Raw genomic sequence first — 21,661 nt, 5'->3', positions numbered from 1 at the left:
AGTTTCCCCTACAACTCAGTAGATGGCGCAATTTTACTCCTAAAAGACTAGATGGCGCTTCAAACACTGTATTTAAACAGTTGCTGAGTAAAACCGATAGATGGCAGAATTATAACCCAACCACGTTCAAGATACTATGTTTTTACTAAGGATTACTCGAGCTAGGTGCCATTCTGAATTTAGCCGGTTAGTAGTAAAAGTAATGGAGTCAATAACAGACAAAGCTCGTGTCTATGGGCCAAACGAATCCGTCTGGCAGTCTGTTGCCGCGTTTCTACGAAAGGCAGATGTGTCAGTTGTTGAAGTAATATCGTCGTGAAAATGATGTGAAGTGTTTTTTACTTGAAATTGTGACTGAAAATTAAATGGAATTGTAAGTTTATGAGCTGCTGGATAGAGTGAAGTGTTTATTTGTGATTTTTAGTGGACGTTTGTGTGTTAAATCGTGACGTAAAGCGGTAGATTGGTACGATTACTTCAAGTTCGCCGGCTTATCTTGTTGTGGTGAGTGTATGATCGATATTTACCCCCTTTTATCCTTCGTTTTCGCTCCTTTTTGTAATAAAAACCGTATGTCGCACCTTGATTGTAGTGTTACAAGCATGCGGAGTAATTTTTCGAACACACTTCAAAGTTGTAGACACGATTGTTATTATTGAAACGATGCATCCTTTATTTGAATTCGTAAAAGAAGCTTGGTATTGTTTATATTTAGTTGCATATATTATTAGTTCCGGCCAATTAGACGCTTACTGGAAGTGAATTTTAATGTTTCCATGAGTTTATTTCATAAAATCGTGATTGTTTACTTTATCGAGTGCTTGAGTGTTCGTATCGTAGTAAGTTGTTTGTTTCTCTCGACTCCATAGTTTTACAACCTTTTTTTTTGCTGTCTATTGGCTGTATGATTTTTTTTGAATATGAATCTTATTATCTGAATTCGTTAAGTTCGTAAGTTGCGTAAACAATACATTTTGTAATATGTTTGTACGGAATTTTAATATTATAGGTATTTTATTTTAATTTTGTATGAGGCTGTGAGATAAAGTAACTTTTTACCAAATTAAAATATATTATGTGTTTAGATATTAAAGATGCATCATAACTTAATTATAAAATTAAAAAAAAACAACTCAGCTTTGTAGAAGCACCTTATAAGCTGTGATTCATAATAAAATTGTTTATGAGCAATACATTTGGTAAATACATATTAGGTATACATACAGATTATAATGGTATCAATTATCAAAACCATGATAAAAATCAGTTTTATTTTATCAAAATTAAAACGGATGCATTTTATTACTGAGCTACACTACATATTTTTTTCCTATCTTACTGTCACTTTCTGATAAGTGAATAAAATGAATTGATTTAATTTAATTGTGGAAACAATTATCTATCTACCGGAACTATGTAGGTAATTCTTATCTAAGTATACATTTGAAAATGTTAACATATTATTATCTACCAACCTATTTCATGATAGCATATTGCATTACTAAGATTATTGTGAATTCACCGCAATAGATACTTAAATATTTAGTAACTGGTTCTCACTAATCTATATTTTTATCTAAACTATTGATAATTTTACACCTGTTATTATTTTTTTAACTTTTTATATTATTTCAGTTTGTTTTTTTATATAAAATGTCAAATCACCAATTGTTTGCATAACCTAGGCTCCAACTTCTTAGTAGTATGCCCAGTTGAAATAAAGGTTTTAATGTTTCATATAATATTCAATAATAATGGACTTAAGGCCTAACTCTTCCCTTATTCCAGTAGCAATCTTTAGCCCAGCAGTGCGGCATTAATGGGTTCAATTTATTTATTTATTATTCAATAATAATACTGATCTAATTTCCTGTTGTCAGCTTGACCATTGTTAGGTATTATGAAAAAATTGTTTATTAAAGAAAAAATAATAATATATTTTATTTCAGCATACCTAGCTTTGTTCAGGCATCAAGTGTGTTTATAAATAAGTTAGAAACAGGTAAATGACCTAGAAATATTTTCCTGTCATCATATGATCATTTCCACATTTCTGAGTATGGACCAGTTATTTCCATATTACCTCTTTCCTGATAATTATTACAGTGTAACTACCTAAGTGTGCAATAATAAGTGTCAGTTTGTGTGCATTCATTATTTTAGTAATATTGGCACATTAGTCAAACTAATATAAATTATATAATAAATAACTAGTAATTTACTTAGTGTGAATCCAATACTTACCAAAGATCTATGTCTTGGATGGTAAAGATTACCAATGGCTTGTATACCCAAGTAACTGATAATTCAATCTCCTTCATTAAAAGCAACATGTTAGTAGGTAGTAAATTAGTTTCTCAAACTAGTAGCTAGGTACCAACCTAGGTAGACTCGTAAATATTGAGTATTTAAGTACTATACACAGGTACCTCCATAACTAAACGACATTTTACCTAAATGCCTAGTGCTCGATTTTATTTCGAAAGTTAGTCGTGAAATCGCGAGAATTGTGCAACGCAAGTGAAGTCACAGCAAACGATTAGTTGAGTTATCCGACATAAGTACGACTTGTTAATATTTCAACACTTTGCGAAACTGGACTCGCCGTGACACTTGTCGGCACTCAAAATGCAAAAGATAAAGTAAACGTTGCTAAACGAGTCTTTTTGATTCCACCCACGCGTCCAAACCGGACCTTAGCATCTAGAATAAAAGAAGTACATTCTGCAATAAGTAATTTCGGTAATTTATGACAACCACAAGAGCATTACACGGACATTAAAATAATTTAGCGCCGATAAAAATATGTAAGTATCCAACGAGCCCCATCTGTCTTTAGCAAAAGTTGAAATATGGTAAATTACGGATCCATATTTTCAAACAGAAGAATTTAAAACATAAAACCTCGACTTCTTCCTATCGGAGCAGGCAGATACCAGAGAACGCCACTTAGGAAGTACGATCCTTACAAAACTCCTCTGCTTGATTCAAATCAATACATCTTGTCATAGTGGACCGCCTACAAAATACAACCATTTATTTGTTAAACAAATTGTGTACTTACTTACCCTATAATTATGCTCGTAATCTGTACCTAAATACCTATTTAATGTTATGGTACCAATTTCATGTCTAAGCTACGCAATATGTTGTCAAGAGCATATTGTAGATCAAAACTATTCCTAATACTGTATTCTTTATTTTTATTCTTTTTTTGGCGAGTGATAAATGTCAATAATTATATTTAGTGACCACGTCAGAGCAACCTTGGATAGACTTGGATATAAGCTAGTTTTTTACCTCTTCGCTTCACGAAACTCGATTAGATCACATGTGTTAATAAAAGCCTATTAGCCTCTAAATTAACGCGTTAAATTACGTCATTATGTTTCAGTAAACATGGTCTAGTTTTTAAACTACCTTGGTTTAGCGTCTAGCCTTACAATGAGTCATTGGAAAGTAACATGACGGCTTAATCCCAAGTGAATTAAGCAGACGTCTGACACTAAATATTGTGTTAAATGGTCCAATAATAGCGTGCAACACGAATATTTTTTTCTAATAATTAAACGATTACTTGCCTACATTTCGCATGTCAGTCATATTTGCTAAAAAATATTAATTAAGAGTATAACTTTACGATGAAGCTCCCAACCCAACAAAATTACTGCAATATTGTCAATAGTTCCCAGAAACTAACCTAGGTATCTATCTACCTACTTTTATTGAATTCAAATGGATTTTGATTACATTCACTACGCTACGAAAAAAAATAAAATGTTTTCTTTTTCAGTGAAACCCGGAATTGAAATTTTCAAATGAAACTGATAAAGGCCACACTAGAAATTGAACTCTTTTCCGTGAAATGCTTTTTTAATTTCCGTTTTCAGTGAATCCCATGTGCCAGCATGATGCTGCAATACTCCATTAATCCACGATAATAAAATAAAACTTATACTAAACAATCGTCGAATATTTACTATCTGTAACACTTGCAGGGCAACGCCCCTCGAAGATTTTTTCCCCGGCCGTTCTTTAGGGCACACATGCGTTGTACCGCGTCGTAAATACACCCAAACAATGCTGTCTCACATCTGGAGCTTGGTTCAGGGTTATGACGTAACGATGTAATATAAAGGACTATCTGAACACTCGTGGAGGATCCGGGATGTATTATGAGCGAGATGAGATGTTTGACCCTACATTTTGGTGATCTTCTGTCTAGTACTATCATTTATGTCCGTATACCCAGCAGGGCCCTTCGTCTGATTCGATTGAATACTAAAGTTTCACTTAGGTAATATTTTATACCTTCCGAATAGTGTGAGTAAAATAATTGTACCTCAACAGTTATGCGAGAAAATTGAATTAATTTCCAGCGGGGCCCTCCGTGGTTTGAAGGTCTTCAGACCTGTAGTGTATGTGCCTGTATAGCGGTGCATTAGTACCTTTAGATTATCTTTGTTTTCTTGAAAAAAAGTTATTAGTTTATAAGAAATATACCTACAAAATGTTTATAATGCCAGCAGGGCCCTTTTTTGTTTTGGGGGTTTCAGTCCAAACAATCATATTTCCTAGCAGCATTCTATTTGTACTTTTCAAAAAACTTATCGCTTAATTCAAATAATGAATAATAATAAGTAAATAAATCAGAAAAAAAAAATCTAAAAAAATAAAATTACTCTGATATCTAAAGATGGCTATACTTATTATTTGATTATTTATGTGATGCGACCAATGAAATAAAAATCAGTTTGTATGTTATACTAGCTGTTGCCAGCGACTCCACCCGCGTGGTCAAATGAATGAGAGGTTTTACCGCGGTAAAAAGTAGCCTATGTCACTCTCCAGTCGCATAAATCTCCAAAATCATAATTACCATAACATCGCATATACTTATTGTTGTATTATTTAATAATCAAATAATAAGTATAGCCATCTTTAGATATCAGAGTAATTTTATTTTTTTAGATTTTTTTTATCTGATTTATTTACTTATTATTATTCATTATTTGAATTAAGCGATAAGTTTTTTGAAAAGTACAAATAGAATGCTGCTAGGAAATATGATTGTTTGGACTGAAACCCCCAAAACAAAAAAGGGCCCTGCTGGCATTATAAACATTTTGTAGGTATATTTCTTATAAACTAATAACTTTTTTTCAAGAAAACGAAGATAATCTAAAGGTACTAATGCACCGCTATACAGGCACATACACTACAGGTCTGAAGACCTTCAAACCACGGAGGGCCCTGCTGGAAATTAATTCAATTTTCTCGCATAACTGTTGAGGTACAATTATTTTACTTACACTATTCGGAAGGTATAAAATATTACCTAAGTGAAACTTTAGTATTCAATCGAATCAGACGAAGGGCCCTGCTGGGTATACGGACATCTATCATTTGCTTGGGAATATCATTAGTTTGGGTGACTACCTCCCGCGACGCCCGTGAAAAGTGTCTGGTATTCAAGTGCAATTAACAGTTTCGCGTTCTTACTTAACGTAAATGTGACTGCAAATCCTGAACTGAATTTCATAATCCAATACGAAAATCTGAGGCTCGGAAGAAACTCCGATTTAATTAACGGTTATCGCCACTAACTACAAAATGAGTTAACCTATTGCTTAAGGTCCCATATCGCATGAGATTGAAGAAAAGTCCCTTAAGTATCTACCAATCTTTTAAAGTAAAGAAAATATATTGTTAGGCAGCAGTATGGACTATTACCGTCTTAAGGAATTATATCGCGGCATATTTTGATATCAAAAGATAATATTACACGGTGTCGGACGCTTCAGCGTCCATTGTTATAATGACTAATGCGTCGACGGCTCAAATATCTTCATGTATTTGTAAAAGTCATCGCGAAACTATTCACTGTTAATATTTATCCATAAAAGTAGTTCAATGTAACTTTCGAGATTATTTTTTTATTACGTTGTAAATTACGATTGCCGTAATTGTATATGTATGACTTGATGTATGCCTTCGCTTTTTTAGTACAACAAGCTGCTAGAAACAAACATTTAGGTAAAATAAAATGGCACTTCTTACTTTTGATGCCATTTGCATTTGTTTCTTTAAAAAGTTGTACGACTTGATTTTACTTATTCACGGAATGATTTTAGCTCCTTATAAAGTAAAGGGTTGAAGATTTCACAATAATTTCCGTATATTTTAGAAAATGTTCTGCAAAAGCAGAAGATTGTAAAATAAAATGTAATGGTTAATAATCTAAGCTTTGCCGTAAGTGGTTATGAGTGCGAATGGCTTTAATACTCATTGCAGGTGGTAGATACTCGGTACTCTTATGTACGAGATTTTTATATTACAAAGGAATTCAGTAATATTCAAATACCTAGATTGTAGTTAATTGTATTTAGTTGATGTGAGTGCCTATTTTATTGCATGCGGAAATTACACTCGTAACTTACGTTACATTTTCTTAGCATCGTCATCGACAGCATGCGTTATTCATATGCTAATTTCCTATTTCATAAGAATCACTGTTTCGTATTTGTCAGGAAGTTACGACTTCGCATAACAGCTAAGAATATTTTTGCAAAACATCGATGAGTAACTCTGAATCAGAACGTCTGTTTTCGAACATAAACCATGACAAATATCATAAAAACAAATAAGGTTTATTGTACCGGTAGCAAACAAAGCGATTTCAGGTTTCTTATTAACTAAGAGCCAAGGCGTCTGCCGCTAGGTATTACGTAATAAACAAGAAGATTAACGGTCTAGGTTACCTAAGAAATCAATCACAAGAAAATCATTCACCGCAAAGCCATTATTTGCTTGCCTGTTTACAACGAGCAAAATCTAGGCATTATGTAATACTCCTTTCATTTTCATTGTATTTTTCTGCCTAGTAACCGTGTCGCTACGACACTTGCTGAAATACGTCACGCGTTTAAGTGTCGTAAGTGAGGATTCTTTCCAATTATATTGTACTAACACCTCACTGTCTTGCTCAAGAGTTAAACATACCTGTACGAGACTATGATTCTTGTTAGAATTAAGAATGTACCTATATCTAAGTCAAAGTTATCCCACATGCGTTAGCAAATTTTGTTCTGTGAACTTCGTTATGGAGGTTTCTGAAAAAATAATTTATTCAAAAGTATGTTCGAAGAACCTACTAGCTACCTAATTAAACATAATTTACTTGAAGTGTAGTTACTATTTTTTTGATTGGTATCGAAATCACTCCGTGAAATAAATCGCACTCATATTTCTTACAAATAACGATCTCAAAGGAGAAAAGGATTGAAATCTCGGTCATTGTCATTCAGTACAGGTCACGGTGCCGCTTTTACCAGCGTCATCATGCACCCATATATGGGAGACAGCTTAGGCCAAGTTTGTTGGGCCGAACAATTCGTTGTTCTCCCTTTAAGGAACGGATGACTTCATTGAAGATAGTTGTTGTATAGGAATTGTCAATAGCAACTAGTTTTCGGTGAAATAAAGCCTACAAAGAAAGGACTTGAACTTGTTTTATTTAAAAGGTAATCGGGAAGTAACTGAGTAAGTAATATGACAGCAACAACCTAGAAAAGTTTTTTTAACCCATTACTGTCCCACTGCTGGGCTAGGGTCTCCTCCCAAACGAGGAAGAGTTTAGGCATTGAGTCCTCGCTGGCCATGTGCGGGTTTGGGAAAGACCTAAAAAAGTTACTGTAGTAAAATTAAAGAAACAGTCTGATTAGTTAATACAGTATCATGGTATTCTATCTACCGTATGATCATATTCATTATGAAGAAGAATTAGTAGGCGCCGCCGCAGCCGCAAGCGTAATTAACTGATGACTAGATTTACTTGTTAGATGATTCAGTACAGAATTAGATTCTCCTGTTAGCATTTTTTAAGCTCTCCTTCAAATAAATTTAATATTTGTTCTCATTACAGAGTATAACCAGTTCCATTAGCTTGTACATTTTGACTAAACGTCAAATAGGCTCGGCCATTGTCTATAGATCCTTTTACGTCACGTTTTGCGCAAGTCTCTCTTATTTAACTCAACCATATTCATAGGTCGACACGACAAATGAACCATTCATGTGGAAATTAAATGGTTAACGATTCATTGAACTCGAAAAAAATGGGAAATGCTACTTGAATGAAAAATAATTCGTTTATACTGTGTTTCTCTATTGATTGTTGTAAGATTTGGGTCATTAAATTTTATTAGGGAATTTGTTAGAACATTGGTACTTACAGGCTTTTATTTGATTCTTGTATTAACGTTCTTTACAAACATTGCATGGTACAAATCACATAAATTCTGCACACTCCCCGGTATTCCCTGAGGTAAAAGTTTACATAAATACGCATAATGTATGAGTACGACAATGCAATAATATGCTAAATAGAAGCTGATGCAGCAGCTTGGAGGGTCTGCTCGTAAACAAACTTCTTCCTTATTCTACAGGCCAGACACGTGTAGAAAATGTATTCTATTACATTGTATGTAAGGTCACAAAACTTCCCGCAAATGTCTGTTCATTTAAACAGTTAAAATCCAAAACGATTAAAAATGATCCGATAGCAATCTGAACACAAAATTCTTTGTAACTTCCCAAATGTTTTTGTTATATCAAAACAAACTGCAAAAAACGTATGTGAATCCGTCATCAGGGAAACAATAGCACAGAATCAGCACAATCTTGATAATGTAACCTCTGTTTTCTGTTTCTGCGAAAGAGGCCAAGTGCGACGATAAACGGTGCACATCATCCAGTGAAACTTGAACCCTGGGAGACATTGATTCTGCTGCTATTTTAACGTTCACGTGGGAGGTATCGTAGGTCAAGTATAACTGGGGCAGGTGGGTAATATCACCAGTTTAAAAAGACCCCCTGCATATTGACAATTTATTCTTTATTGCTGGGTCTATTAAGGGTCTTGGAAAGTGGTTGTAGTTGACAATAACAATAGTGCAACGGCTGTAATGATAATGAATGTTGCATCACATCGGGTCATTCAATTGTTTGATGTTTGTTATGTCGGTTTAGTCAGGTGCTCTATTCATGTACAAATTGGTGAATTAGCATGTAATTGTAGCGGTTAGTGAAAACAATGGCGTTTGAGCGAAAGCGTGATTTATTTGCTGCGACTTGTCATTGTATTTTTTTACGTTCTTGTCATTTTAAACACATTATATCATCGTGTATGTTATATAATACGTATTTTTAGAGAAGTATGGAACCTATGGAATTTTAAAGTACGGCCCAACTTTGACCGGCCAAAGTAAAAAAAGCGTCGCACTTTAAACTATACAGATTTGCTCGAGTACTTTAAATTTTCGATATTTATATAAAAAACAAATCAATCGATTTAAAACTCAATTAGCATTAAGTCATTAATACTATCTATGTCTATTACCATGTAGGTAATAGAAGCAAAAACATCAACTCACATTAAACAATTCCAAAGAAGCCGTAACACTATCACAAACTTTAAACAACGCTTTACGAAACACCACATTAGGGTCACCAAACATAAGTTTTATCAGTGTTTACTGGGTAACAGCTTATCCTAGATAAAACATGGCATGGTTTACGTAACGTAGGACACTGTACGCTTCGGTGGGCATTCGTTACGGCTTTGATGGTGGTTTTATGTGTCGATTGTTCAATCAATAACATGTGTGCTATGACCCTAAAAGCTATCACAAATTAAACGCCTGTAGAGCTTCGTATTGTATTTTTTTCGAGCCAGTTCCTGGCTTCAGTCGTATCGAAAACAATGATACCAGTCTTATTTTGAAACTTGATTTCATTGTATCATTAAAACCGACCCTATGGCTAAAAATCTGTTCCGTAGTTTCAGTGGTTCCATCCTTCAAATTCTTTGCTAAGAAAAATTTACCTGTATACAAGAACAAATACCACATTCAAAATTGTATACCACATTTAGCAGACAATATGTTTCGTACTCCAAATAGAACTAAATATTATCAACCTCAGTACAATTGAACAATTGCGAAGTTACACACGTCGTTTACATTACCTTTATCAAGTCAACATTGAGACATGTGAACAAATATTTGCGGTTTCAAAGACCTAGTGCGAAGGATCGAAGAAGAAACGCTTCGTTGATTCGCCCGTGTAGATGGGATGAATGGACCGATTCACTAGAAAGGATTTATTGAGCCAATGTGAATGTAAACCCCAGAAGGACGCTCTACGATTCTTGGACGATTTGAAGAATATCTGCTAAAATATGTTCACGGGAATTGATGGAGAAAGGTATGATTCTGGAATAGAAATGAGAGAACTTTTTTTAGGAAAAAGTTACCTGATTCTGTGTATAAAAACGTCAAAATTATTTGTCGAATAATTAGTATTCCACAATTGTAAAATTATACAAAAATTAAACCACAGCTAATAACAGATTCTTAACAAAGTGTAAACTACAAAACTACCTATTTCGAAACTTCAAAAGGAAAATAAAAACCTTAAATACCAACTCAAGAAACTTACAAACTAAAAACATTCGTTGCAATGAATGTTGCAAAAGTCATCAATTGCTTAGGGAACTCCAGCGAAACTGTTTCACTTTCAGAAGCCCAGTGGAAAAACTGGACACATTAGAGAAGACAACTATATAGCCAGAGTTGATTCCAACTCCTTGCCTAGCGAGCGAGACGTCCGAAAAATAGGTAGACGTTAAAAAGAGATAAAAGATAGCCCAAGAGGCGAGAACGCTCTTTCTAAAGTTGTTGGTACTTTATGTCTTGTCTTTTCTCGTATAGTTCCTACTTAGTTTTCCTGTGTGAGTATGTGTGATTACTTAGCGATCCACTGCTTTCTTTTTAATGGACCGACTTTTATACTTACACTATCACTTTTCTTGCAAGCACTTTTTGATAACGGTTCTCGTAAAACACGATGTCTAAATCATCTTGTAGTATACCAATTATACTCCAATGAGCCATGAAAAATATGTTCTTACATAAAGGAGGCCGTCTCCCAGCATTGAAATTACGTACCGAACACACTCTTTTTATATGAAGATGAGGGTAATATAATTTGCAACAAGATTTTCCGTTACTTTAATAATAAATTACAGCAGCAAATTGACCTGACCCGATTTGCGCCACAAGATGGTCGGCATCCACATAAGAAACGTGACAAGAAAACATATGATGCTGTTATTACATTATTACACATTCTGCGCAAAAAGAAAGCAATTATTATTGGAAATTATAGCGCAATTAATGTTTCACACTTATTGAGTATTGTGCTACCGACGTAAGTGCTTAAGACGCCATCAGATAATTGCGAACTAAAGTAATATGAGATTATTTCGCTTAAAATACTGTAAAGGGGTTTAAGAATCTGATTATTGCAAGGTAGGCAAATAAGTGATAAGATTTGGTAAATGGCATTTTAATTAATATGAAAAATAATGGCATGTTCTCATATAATTGTACTAAAAAGTTATGTTCTGATGAAAGAATGTTTGAAGATAGTATGTTCTTTGATTCGAGTTATTAGTCCACGTGAATACCAAATTTCTACAGCTAGCAGTCGGTCGTCAGACGAGACTGGTCCGCAATTCAAATACACTCAATCAACAAGTGTTTTCATAGTTACTGTAGTAATTAAAGATGTTTATCAAACGTAAAAACTGTTAAATGAATGCAAGCGGTATTGAAAACCCACAAGCATGTAAATTCATTTCGTAATGGACGTAACTGCTTTTAATCGCGTGATGAATCAAATGCGGATTATCTGGATTCGGAATAATTTAGCATAATGAGAAAATTTCACGGATAGTTGAAATATGAAACAGTTATAAAATCTTTTAAATGGAAAATATGAAAACCACATTTCAATTAAAAGTTTACATTCATTCATCGAGGTATCGTGATAATTGTATCTTTTAGTTCTACCCGTAAAAAAAGCACTTAGATTTTAAGTGGCTTAGAAGTTAATTGGTTAGTAAGTACATGCAGTGCTACAAAATCTAGAGACAGCAAGTTTCCTTCATTACCAAAATTGGAAGTAATGCTCCCGTACCCTCGGGAACTATGCACCACTTAGATAGCAGTCGCCGTCAGTGGTTAGCTTAAGCAATAGATGACCAGGACTCTGAGAAACCTCAGACTGTGGCAGAGAACTCCCTTAATTTAGTCCTAATATAATCATTGAAAGGATTTTGGTACGATTCATACAGAGGTGACAATGAAAAAGAAGTTTCTGAATTATCTCAAAAATCTTGAATATTTGTTGGTGTTAAATAGGAACATTTCCTTATATTTTTGTGCAAGCAAGTATTGTGCGTTCTTATGTGAAGTTTTATGGCTTTTATACATTTACACTAAATGATTGCTAGCTATATTTCTGTCACGGTTGCAATGTGTAAACGGTGTTCTCATAGACTTGCATTCTTTACGTGGTTTCACATCTTTATTGGTGGCCACATTCAATGAGGATATTCCCGTTTTAGCTTGCTTTATAATTGTAATAATAAAGTGTACTTACTTGAATAGTAATAAATAGTAGTTAGTTAAAAGAAGGAACAATGCTTGTTAATCGCGTCTATAGCATAATTTAAGAGTTATATTAAGGTGAGATGCATGGGGCAGTTAATGCCTAGACCATCATATATTTTCTTCTTTTTATTTTTTGCACCAAGAGCTGTGCCGTCAGCGACGAAAGGTCACTTCCATGTCGATGCCATCGATGGTCGATGAAGTCAATATAATCAAAGCACATAAATTGTACATCTATGGCTACCCCTTCGACGGACCCCAGAACCCGTGAATCTAATCCAAGGGAAACAGGACCCATGGGATGAGAAGTCCGACATAATGTGATACAAAAAAGTTTTGTTTGTTTTTCGGAATGATTTTCTGTTGAAATAGGCTATTGGAAAACCCTCTGTTAGGGTATGATACGGACAAGACTGGAACAAAAATGCAGTCCATTATTAATTGAATAGTTGTTGGATTTTGTCTTTTGCTAGTAAACTGCTGTATTATCATTTCTGGGATCACGAATTTACAATTATTTTGTGCCTGTACTGTGTCACTGAATTATTCACTTTTTTGGAAGAAATTAGGTACAGAATAGTAAGCTAGACTACTTACGGACGGTCCATCATTCTGCCATAGAAATTAAGAGTAAAATCGAAATCGTGACAACATTGTTTCTAAAGTACTCACTTAGTCTCAAGTAGCCTCTCAGTGTAATTCTTAAGAGAATTAAGCCAGTATTTACGTAAATATATTTTAAACGATAAAATCGGGGAAGAGGCCGTCACTTAGATATTTCCCGATCGTCTTCTCCCGTCAGTGATTAGCAAGGAAAGTAATTTATTCAACACGTCAACTGTACGTTTTAACGTTGTTCATTAATTAGCCGACGAAAGTCTAAGCAAAGACTGACTTTAATTTATTTATCTTAGTCATTATTAGAGTATTCAGTGTCTTTTATAAAATGAGGGTAGTTTCAAATTATTAGGTGCAGTGTCGTAATTATATAGGTCTAATTAACTGACCAATGCGGATATTTCGCTGCAGTAAGCTTGTTCATAATTTTAGGCTATGCACATATTCACTCATATCTGATTCCAACAGAATGGGATAATATGCGAATTAGGTATTTCTGCTACTACCTTATAGCTAAGACTGTTTCTAACGATTATGACTTAATGAAATAAGTATTTCTACTCTTCAATTCGTACCCACTAGTTCGAAACATAGCGTTAATTTTCAAAAAAAATAATACAGGCTTTTCTTTATCATCGTAATTTTTGAAACAATGTCCCAAATCACGTTTACCATTTCCTTTACCTTATGTATGCATTTAAGTGTTTATAGGTATACGTTTGTAAACTTGGTGACACAAAGAGGGATCACACCCGCATTATCTCACCAAATTTAGTTTTGCATAAACGCCATGACTTCCTAAGCTTCACCACTTAACTTCTAAACCGACCCTATTCATGAAACTGTTGGCAAAACTCCGAAATCCGTTAAACCTTGAATCATATGACAATCAAAAGATTACAACGGAACTATATGGTAATTTAATATGTTTTAAGCTTATTAAGTAGTGAGCCATGAGGGCAAGCGACGTTGCCCGAAAAGGCCGAAATACAGATTAATTCTGTGACCGATTTAACGAGCCAAAAATGATTTCGTCACAGCCATTTATTTGATTTCGGACGCGCCGTAGTGTGAAAAGGCTTTTATTTAAGTCGGATTTGATTTGTACTTCAGTTTTAAATTGCTTGAAGGTTATGCCACTATTTTTTTATACTTTCAAATCGGATTGGGCGCTTCTGATTTAATTGACTGACTTACTCTGTGCGTCTTTTTTTCATCATTCTGATCTATGAGTGATAAAGAGCCTTTTACTTACTTACCTACCTAGTTTAATGGGGTAGCTGACTGGTTTAAAGATAACTTATTGACTTAGTCCTAGTAGTAGAGTAAAAGTCTCGAAACCAAAATGCTCTGGCTCTGCAATTCTTTCCTTAATGATGTTGCAATTAAAATTATTGAAGACTCGAACATTGCACTAGACACTCATTTGATCCCAACGAAAATCTGATTGCTGATTTTACTAGTAGCCAACTAAGTCAACTACCTCATTTCTTTCTGCTTTCGTTCATTCTTCTTACACGTTTATTGCAGGAATCATTTACTATCAAAATATTTAAAACCTAAATGCAACAATAGTTTTTACACAAACATTTCATTGTTGCCAATAGCGACTTTGTTATTTGTGTCAGTCCGTCACCGTCACTTGCAGAGTTTCTACTATGCAAATATGCACGCAAAAACAACAACCGTGCCTTGTAACGGTTTGATACAGATACTACGGCGAAAATGTTACACATTTTATAATATACGTGAAGTACTGCTAACGACAATAGATGCCGTGGTTGATTCTGTTATATTTTCATAGTAAAATATCTTTATTCTACCATTTATGGATAAGTTAAACGGCTGATATCGTCCAGTTGAGTTTACCTGATGGCATTACAGACAGATCTCATGCATATTTATTTTGTTATCATGGAATAATTGAAGATTTCACTTAAAAGCTGTAAAAATGCCTGCATTGCCAAATATTATGAATTTGTTTTATCTAATTAATTATTAAAGAGTTCTAGTTAATAACTGGCTAGGTTTTAAAGAACTTTGCTCAATTTTAGCAATATTAAAAGTTCCATACGATATCTTTTTTTCTACACTTAACTGGGTATACCCTCTAAATTGATATATAAGCGCCAAATTTTTTTCCGCGTACCAAAAACCACTTGCATTTTCTACTTAAACTCGTACTACATAGTCAAAGAGCTCAATCGAGTTGTCGTAACCAGAGTTTAGTCGAGGAGCTAATACCACCGAACAGTAATCCACTACACGTTACTTTGCTGTTAAAGGAAAAAACCCCTTTGACACGATACGCTTTTGAAATATCAAGTTGGAAATGCAGCGGTGGATATTCGCACCGGTATTTTGATAGAGAATGGCGATACTACGAGTGTGTTACGGGATCAAGTTGGTTTAAAAATGATAGGTGCTTCTGCTTCAGGATAAGATAGAATCCGATTGTTCTTTTTGTGTTCTAGTAATGCCTTACCTTTCCATTAAGTACCTACTTAATTAACTTAAACGTAAAATAGGTTAATTCCCTAAATAACCTAATATTCATTCCATCTCTCGTATGGTACCAGACCCTTGCTTAGCAGTGGTACAATGACTAGAAAACATCATCACCAATTGATAAACGTAGTTGAATTCTGATTTCCAATTGTTGTTTTTGTACCACAGTTTAAACGGCTCATTAATGAGTGTTGGATAACATATCCGTTAGATAAAGTAACAGCAAATGCCACCTTATAAGCTAACCGATATTTATTCAGAAGTAGTAATATAATAATTAAATTAACCAAATTGTGGTAAAGATACATGTATGGACATACCACGGTGTATATCCTCGCAACAGGAAGCTTGCGTGTAGTAAACATTACCAATGATTTTATAACTTTATTATAATGTCGTTACTGGTTATCTTTATGACTGGAATTATTTAGCTATTCGTACTTTATTGATTTAAATACCGTCACTAGTCTATTAGGTCTAGTAAATATTTTGTGGTATTAGAATGATTTGGAGATAAGCTTCAAACGTACCGTCTTAATCCTAGTTTAATGGTCATAAAACTATGTGGTTATCATAGAGTAAATAGGTATATTTATCCTAATTTACATAAATATCTAACAGCGTGGTGTATAGGAATCTAATACTTAAATTATTTTGTTCAAACCAATCAGGAAGTAAGCGCCGCTGATGTTTCTGAATTAGAACAACTTTCTGTGGTGATGTTTTGCAATAAGTTCAGGTGCGTAGTACTCGGTCCTGAATGAAAAGATGTATGGATGCGAATGAAGCAAAGGAAGTTCGTAAAGATTGTACTAAGTGGTGTTCTTTGCTCTCTATATACCTCTAAGGGAGGAAGGTGCGATTTTACGTATGTATGAAAATAACAACTTTCTGCTTGGCTGCTTGTTTCTTTCTAAGATCGAGAATCCCTATTATTACTTCAATGCTTCTAGTTTCAATTAAATTATCGTGCAAAATATTGTGTAAAAAATAATGTAGGTTAGACCAATTACCAATATAAATGATTAACAAACCTTGAAAAGGATTAATCAATTCTGTAATGGTTTATTCCGACTGCGCAATTCAGTAATGGATGGTAAACTACAGTTAGCTATAAGCACTAGCGTTATATGCTATTACATTTCGTTCGAAATTGACCTTCACTGTACTATATGACTAACTTTGCGAAGCAATTTGCATTTTAATGTAATGCCTCTATTTTTTTTCTCTCGACATTGAAGAGGAGGGGTCTATGTCATAGCTTAGTAAAAGGACCGTTTTTTCTACGTATTTTTATTTATAACAAATACTTTATGATAAATGTAATTAATGACCGCACAATCGTATACTGTCTCTAATCTTGTTAGTCGAATGTACTACTGTAGCCGGCTTACGTTCTGTGCAATGTAGTTCAAATGAATAGCATTATGTATGTATTCCTAAAGATTTTCTTTAGAAAATTAACATACTGGTTCATAATAATACACTCTCTATGTTCCCCTAATTTTGTTTCATTTTGGTTTTCCCCTAAGCAGCAAATGCCTGCTAATAAAAGAACGATGGATACCGAGAAAATCTCCAAATCCGGAATAAATCCTAACCGAAATCCGTGTGGAAGTCCAATCAGGTGGACGCGTCTTTTCCTTTAGCCATTTTACCGACGTATTCTGGTCTGCAGAAATGGTGCAAAGCATTACTTGAAATTTCGCAAACTCTTTGCACATTCTAATTAGCCAAACGGTTTGTGGTAAAATGTTTTCTGTTAGTTTTGATGCTACAAATATATTTCTAGAGTGGCTTTTATTGTTCCAAACATGATTGTATTGAATGTTAGGGTTTATACAGTTCATTTTTTTATTACTTAAACAGATTTTACATCAAATGGTATGGTGCGTCATTAGTTTTAGCAAAAAGTCGACATCCTAAGTAAGCCTTAACTTAATTCTGGCAGTATTAGCTGTTCAGCGCTTAACTAGATTTGTAACTGAATCAACGTTGAATAGTATCAGAAACAGTTGTATTACAGTTTGCGTACTCACTTTACAAAGTAACCCTTGAGCTAAACTGCTTAATTAACATAATCAATTCACGTAAAGCTTAACCAATAAATCTTTCTTTCAAGTTCACTTGCGCGAGATTGTTAATTAAAAGAATTAAACTTTATTTACAATGAAGTTATTGTTCAGTATATCGACCTCGACTCAGAAATAGTAATGACAATGAAACTTCCTATTTCAATAAAGTATAATGTAAATAATTATTATTTCGTTTTTGATGTCTGACCTTATAAAATTCTTTCGTTTTCAATAAAACTGTAACTGGTCTAAATTACGAATTGAAGATATTTTCGCAATAGATTCAGATGGATTTTATAGATTCAATCACTGATATCGAAACAAATTTTAACTGTTCAAAATCATGCAAAAAATACTGAATAGATTTTGTATAAACTTTCACCACTCCTTCTGTATCAATGAATACATTTGAGATCATATGAAGCTAATTGTTTATTCTAAGCACGCTCTATTTCGCTTAACATTTTGCGATAAATTCTTCACGAAGAAAACAGCTCGTATAATCACGATTTTATTGAAGAGCCACTCAAGTTGTGATATTTCTATTCTTCTCTCGTGACATCTTACCAATCACCGCTGACGCTGGCGATAAAACCGGCTCAACCGTGTCGCTTCAGCGAATTTTATATCCAAAACGAAAAAATATAACGCTATTTATATCTCTGACTCCTTCGCAATACTTTTGTGAAACTTTCAAAATTAAAATTCATTTCATCACCATGTTGAAATGCACACGTTTCATGCATGACTCAAAGTCAATCCGATTTTGTTCGATATCTCCCAAACAGCGATTACGAATCATAAAGCCATCACCTATATATGTGTTATTTCCTTTTAGGCCTTTTAAATATAGTGTTGATGACGTATTCTTCGCATGTTCATCATATCGCAAAAAGGTCAAATCTGTTCTTCGCGTTGGTACGTCCATATTTAGAGCGCTTGCTCCCACTGACGCTTAGTATAGAGGTAATGCGTCAAATGTGTTTCTAATTTTTCGGCAGATATGGAAATATGAAAACGTTTAATAATGTCTCTGTTTAACATTTAAATAAAGTTTTGGTTTTCCCATTTTGAGTTCAACTACCTATACAAACACTGGGGGTACAATTTGTACGTATATTTTGATCAATAGCAAGTATACGTTAAATTAAATAAGGAAGTTTTGGTCTCATCCATTTTCAATTCAAATAATCCAGATTAATAGGAAAAACCATTAAAACCGTAACAATAAATCACTCTCCCGTAAGATAGCATTCTAAAAACGTCACCGTATCTCCCATTACTTGGTTATTTCGTATTTGTTACCGAATACCATAAAGGCGATTCGTCGAAAAACGAAGAGCGTAAATCTGAGCCACATAACGTATGTGATCGCGGTCTAATTCGGTGGCATCGCGGCACCGGCGCAAGCGCATGCACTTGACAGCGCACGACTACACGCTCAGGGGAGCGTCAATTGGTTTTATTTTGTTTAATAACGTGCTACTAATCTCTTTGTGTTATTTTTAATGTCTTACTTATAAATGTCGTGTAAGCTTTGGTTAGTTATACAGTCCTTGTCTCTCATATACAGCTTAATTTTTTTTTATTGAAAGTAACAAAACCCTGTATAACTAGTCAGAGCTTACACAATGTTTATTAGTAAGCAACAAAATATAAGTATATGTAACTCTTTGTAACTTTTTAACAGGCCTTTTACTCCAGTGATTATAAGAAAGGAAAGTAGCCTAACAAAGATAGTTTCAAGAGAATGTCTTATTTACAACACATCATCAATCAATCTAGCTCGACATTTTGGTCATTAAGTGCAGTAATTAAGACATAATAAAATGCGCACTAGTGATTTCGACAGCATTACTTAAACTAACAACAGAAAATGATATATCACTCATTAGATGCCGCTATATTTTGCATTATTTTTATGCTAACTTTTTTATATTCAAAGATAAACAATATCTGTTTCACCAATCGCTGCACCATTTTTTTCTGAACTTTTCGTTTACTTAACTAATTTTTGACCAAATCGGACTTATACCCTTTGTCACTAGGTGCATAGAACTTAATTATAGTATCAAGACAAATTTACGATTGATGGAACAGATTGTCAATAAACTGTACGTGTACGCCATACATTGATAGATGAGTCACGGTCGCACGGCCACTGCACTCCAACTGAGGTTTTGTTGTGATCCACAACAGTTAGCAACGCACGCGCTGTTATGTGTGTTAAACGTTCAAGGATTTTGTTTAACTCTTAATGGTCACGTGGTAAACAAAAGGTTTTAAATTACGTAAATAAGGTTAAGGGCTGAACAAATTATCGAATTTTCAGTGGTTGAATAAATCTACACCTGAGAATTTTTTTCGTCTCAAATGAACTGATTATAACAAAGACAAGAAAAATATAAAGTAGAAGTATGAAACTAATTAGTGTGTTTTTACGTAGGTATTAATGATCCAGAATATCTCAGTCACATTACGGTAAAGCGATGTTAAGACTACCGTAACCACGGATCGTTCACACAAAGCAATATCAAAATAAACTTCTTTATCGGCTACAAGTTTTAAGGTTGCTATTAATATTCCGAACGAATTTGGGCTTGTAATCCACTTTGGCGTCCTTATTCCTCATTGTATCTACATTATGCATTCAAACTCACGCTTCTAGCAGTTATCTGTTTAAAAATCCCGTCGTATCTGTTACAATGGTGTATCGGTCTCCATTCCCACACATCAAAAGTTTGTGTGATCCACAGATTGTTTCTGGGCTCACGATGTGTCATGTCCGTTATTTTAATGTTTACGAAATTCTCTATATCATAATTTCCGTGTACAAATAAAATAAAGCTTGCCATCTTGCTCCTGTTGAGCCTATTAAAAAGAGATGTCAGATCCCTAAACAGAACTTAGTAAAGTCAAAATCGTGGCCAGTAATAAATTTAGGGTGAGTCCAATTTCACACAAAGATCCCAGACGGTACTGATTCGGATTCGTCTCGCTTGATAAATAGTAAAAGGATCACTATAAATCAGTGGTTGTTAGAAACGGAAGCGTCTGGACACAAACCGATACTTGATAGTCAGAGGGACCGGGGCTATGCCCTTTGGGTAATAATAAAATAACTACTCAATACGAAACAAGTTTTGATTTTAAGCAGCATGCACAAAAAACTACAGGAGAGCGAAATATTTTTCCACAGCAAATTGAAAGCAATGCTATAAAGGATATGCTTCGCTGACTATCGAAGATTTGTTGCAAGAGAATGGTTTTATGTGGACGTGGTGCTTTAAAAAGCCCATAAAAATTTCAAGCTCGCGTCTGGTTAAGACATTAAAAGCGTTTGGATCGCGACGTTCAATTTGCTGACGACACACATTGCGTGTGATATTCGTTTCAAGTTGGAAGTGCTTTTGAGCTTTTCGACTTTGACCCCAAGGATCCTGCAGTATGTAATTAACCCTAGTAGGAAAGTTTAGTTGTTTGTAGTTCAAAGATTCAAGAACTTCTAATCTCGCTAAGAAAGTTTAAGAAAATTTATTTAGCTTGTTCCTTTAATATACTCTATGATTTGCTTTGAAAGTCTTGAGTGATAGTGGTAAAACTGCTATGTCTTTAACTCTTTACAAATGTATTGGACTTTAAGCAGATATCAATGCGTCAAATGAAATATCGTATTCAATCTAAGCAAGACATCCCTTCATTATCCTGACAGGACCGCGGGCATAATATTAATTAATAGTTCCCAAGCTATCTCAAATGTCAGCTGTTTCGTACACGTGTCTCGGTTCACATTATTCGACGGTTCAACAAACTGTAATACATTGTACAAGCAAATCTACGATATTCGTGACTTGTATCTTGGATTCTCTTAGGAATATGTTTGCTATTGATGTTGTAATCAACATCCTTGATAAATAGACAAGTAATGTTTTCTTTTGGCAC

At 34.3% G+C, this 21,661-nt stretch overlaps 1 protein-coding gene across 3 annotated transcripts in view; it reads left to right on the top strand.

Annotated features, from left to right (window-relative positions):
- Nucleotides 1-248: 248 nt before the first annotated feature.
- The window catches only part of siz (Brefeldin-resistant Arf-GEF family protein schizo), a 194,343-nt gene continuing 172,930 nt past the window's right edge, over nucleotides 249-21,661 (top strand). For 2 of the 3 annotated variants that reach the window (XM_076131077.1, XM_076131071.1), the window contains exon 1: nucleotides 250-504. The gene's annotated coding sequence lies outside the window, so the exon portion shown is untranslated. Of the gene's footprint in view, nucleotides 505-21,661 lie in introns of all 3 variants that reach the window. The other variant, XM_076131070.1, reaches the window with a different exon arrangement.

The sequence above is a fragment of the Anticarsia gemmatalis genome, chromosome 25 (assembly GCF_050436995.1).
Source record: "Anticarsia gemmatalis isolate Benzon Research Colony breed Stoneville strain chromosome 25, ilAntGemm2 primary, whole genome shotgun sequence".
Taxonomy (NCBI): domain Eukaryota; kingdom Metazoa; phylum Arthropoda; class Insecta; order Lepidoptera; family Erebidae; genus Anticarsia; species Anticarsia gemmatalis.
This window is presented reverse-complemented; position numbering and strand designations above follow the sequence as displayed.